The sequence below is a fragment of the Haliaeetus leucocephalus genome, unplaced genomic scaffold (assembly GCF_000737465.1).
Source record: "Haliaeetus leucocephalus isolate CR32 unplaced genomic scaffold, Haliaeetus_leucocephalus-4.0 Scaffold784, whole genome shotgun sequence".
Lineage (NCBI taxonomy): Eukaryota > Metazoa > Chordata > Aves > Accipitriformes > Accipitridae > Haliaeetus > Haliaeetus leucocephalus.
This window is the reverse complement of record NW_010973220.1, coordinates 4,085,990-4,089,706: the sequence shown is the minus strand read 5'-3', so window position 1 is coordinate 4,089,706 and position 3,717 is coordinate 4,085,990.

Genomic DNA, 3,717 nt, shown 5'->3' with positions numbered 1-3,717 from the left:
GGGGGGGGGGAGAAACCTGCAGGGAAAGGAAGCAGCGCGTTGGGGTGTAAGCAATAACCCCCAAAAAGCAGGGGAAAAAGGAGAGGCTTAAAACAGTCTGTAGTGCTTTTAGGAACTATTCGCACGAGGCTTACAAACTGGCACCAACATGCGCAATTCAGATGCCAAACTTTGGCTTTTCTGACAAAAGTCTCCGAGAATTCAGGTATCTTCAAGGTGTCTTCAAAAGTTTCAGTTTTCTTAGGCAAAAGTGACAGAGGACCAGTTTACAACACCCTCTCATGTCTACAAGCCAAAGTCCAACGGTATCTGTCAGAGCAGCCAAGGAGGCGGCTGGGACTCATCGCGCTCTCTCTTAAATAGCTTCCTTGATGCCAGAGTTAAGAATCCCCTCCATGGACAAATTTAAATGTCACACCTTACCCCTTACACCTGGAAATTGTTCTTAGTCCATTTTGAAGCTGCCGGTGATCATTGAGCACTGTACAGCATTAGTCTATCCCAACTTTCACTTTAAAATAAATCTGTGGCAGCAATTTCAACACAAGATTGCAAAAACAGTTCTAAGTGTGAATTATTCTATGCATCCATTCAAATACGGGTAACAAATTGACACAAAAGTTATTAAAACGTGCACTAGAGATCAACCGTTTCACTGCTGAGCAAAGCAATAAAAGAATGGCATTACATTAACATTATGCAGTCTACTGAGTGACAGTTCATAAGCAGCAGGGAGGACTAGTATTTCCGTTTTTTGAATCATCTATACTCATGGACTTGGCAACTTCCTCCCATCAGAAAGTTCCAACACACAGTATATGAAATGTCCTTTGTTCTACTGTTCTTACATTGTTGATGTATGAAGAGTGAACACAAATGACAGGTTACAACCTTCTTGATAAAGCCAACTACAGCAAAAGACATTTTAGGCCCTTCATGAGGAATAAGAGAGGAAAACAGAACAGGGACTCCCACTGCAAATAAAAAGATTTGGTTTAGAAAAAAAAAAAATAGACATAATAAAAAATGCAATACCTTGTGTGGAAGCTGGTAGTAGGCAGCGAACCCCTTGTCAGTCAGTAAAACACTTTCTTAAACAGAATGGTTATTTTTAAATATTGAAAAATATCGCTGGGGAGAACAACCTGAATACAGGAGCCAGAGAACACAGGATCTTACTCAGCAAGTAGAAGATGATAGAGGAGGTTCTGGGAATCATGAAATGCCAACCTCAACACCTAGTACAAGACGTGCAGCACTCACAATAAAGATAGGAAAATCAAGTATTAGGAGACAGGGAAAAATTCTTGCAGGCTAAGAAATACAGACAAGTATCCCTACTTAAAAAAAAAACCAACAAAGTTTCTTGTTTACCTCACAACTATACTGAAGTTTGCCAACAGCAACAGATGATGTTGGAAAAAACTCTAGAACCCCATGGCTTTAATTTGAATCCATACTTCCTCCTATCCTCCACTAGTAGCAATTCAAAGAAACCTCTACCTTCCAATTCTACAGGCTAAGGAAAAAGGAAGCTTCTTGTTAAGAAATTGAATATATCTGTTTAAACTAGCTCTTTCAAGATGAGGAAGGTTCTAGTTTAGTCCAAAAGGTGGGGTAGGGTTTTGTTTGGTTGGTGGTTTGTTTGTTGGGGGACTTAGAGGGTTGGTTTGGGGCAGGGTGTTTAATAACTTTAGCACAGGGACTGTGAAGGAAATCATTAACCTTGGCTTAATTACAAGACTGAATTTAATTTTCTTGCAGGTTTTATGCTTCAAAGCTTCCCTGATTTTAATGTTGAAATGTATATTTTAGATAACAAGTTTCACGAATCAAATATTCTGGAAAAAGTTTCTGCATATTTGCAACCATATGCAGAAGAAAGGGACTTCTCTCATTTTACCATGAGAATATATATATATGAACTTGATGAGAGAACACTAACATTGGCTACAGACCTGTCTCTTTTCTTGAGCAAAGCCTTAATGTGTGCCCTTGGTGGCTCCTCATGGATATCTAGCTGTCAGCTCAAGATGACGACACTTCCACAAATTCTCCCTTTGGTTCCTTTTCTTAATCATGAACAATACTGCTATATAACCTGAAACACTGGCACAATGCCGGAGGAGGTTACACCTTCAACTTATCCCTCTGAATCACTTCAAGCTGAAATGAAACTTTCTATTATTTTTGGCACACAGCACTAAGTTTCTTGCTCATCTACACAGATGACGTTCTCCTTTGGACTGTCATGTTTTAACTACTGAAAATGCTTTATATGGCTGTGCCACCCTCGCTGTTTGTACCCTCTCAGAGAGCTACCACAAAAATAATCCTTTCTGACCTGTCGCTTTGACCACATCCACTTTTCTCACATTCTTTATCATGTCAAACACAAGCCACTTGGCTTTGATTGCATATCCTTTTAATGTTCCCTTCCCAGGATGCAAAGTGGGGTTTCCACTTCCAGAGGGCTACAGCACCTGTCTCCTTCTCCAACTTCTGAAATGATCAAATGCTTCCATGCTATCTCTTATTTTGTCTCATATATCTGAAAGTAGTTCAAACATCCATTAAGTTGCCTCATTCTTCTAAGTCATTCTTCAAAGCTTTCTTTACTGTGAGTCTTTTAACAATTATTTTTATATTTTATCATTTTTTTAATGTATCACAGCAATTAAGGAAGTTTTTCATTAAGAACATGGACTATTGTGTTGACTAGTATGTTTACATCGTGTCCCAGTGGCAAATTCTACCCATCTACTTCTGGTCCAATAGATGCTCTTTGTAAGCTCTTGGTTCTGATACTATCCTTTTGCTTTTTATACAGCTTTGAACAGAGTGGGGATCCTAGTACTCAAATGGAGCTCCTTGAAGTTACAGCAACAGCACAGGGAAAACAAAACAAAACAAACCAAACCAAAACAAACAAACAAACAAACTAAAAAACCCACCTTCCCACCCCCCCCCCCCAAAAAAAACCCCACCAACTTTTTCTTCAGTTATACAGAACTATGCCATAGTTACTATTGTAAGTAAAAAAAAAAAAAGTGTCCTCTTATTTTAGGTTGAGATAATTAAGCTAGTAAACTAGGACTAAAAGCTACACAGCATTTGGATTCATAACACTGTCACACTCTTGTTATCAATGACCCCATAAACTTACAGTGAGGCCAGAAAAACTTCACACACAACTCTTAAGTTTAACTCACCTGAGGGTCCATTAACTGCAGCACTGAAAGAGTTGATACTAGCATTACGAAAGTTTGACCTGATTTGGAGATAAATTCTCACAGCTTTTTTTTTTTTCCCCACTTTAAAAAAAAAGAATTATTAATTTTAACTGGAAATCTTTATGAAATCTTAATGAAAAAACAGTATTTTGTTTCGTGCTTGCAATTACAAAGAACTGTCAGCCAAGACCTCAGGTAGGGACACACGAGAGAGAGAACGCTGGGGAAGCAGTGGCAGGCCAGAGTACCAGAGACCATCAGCACTGCCTACTCCCGCCCCCAAGCGCACAGCAAGTGCTACTCTACTACTGTTCTGCATTCCAAACTAAACTTCGGTTGATGCTTCCCGCAGTGCATTACGGCCCTAGCGTCCCTTGCGCCCCCATTCCCTGCCTCTCGGTAACTCCTCACCCGTTCTTCACCGTCCCGGTGGAGTCAGCAAACGGCTGCCAGCCAAAAAACGGCTGCGAGCCCCGAAAGAAGC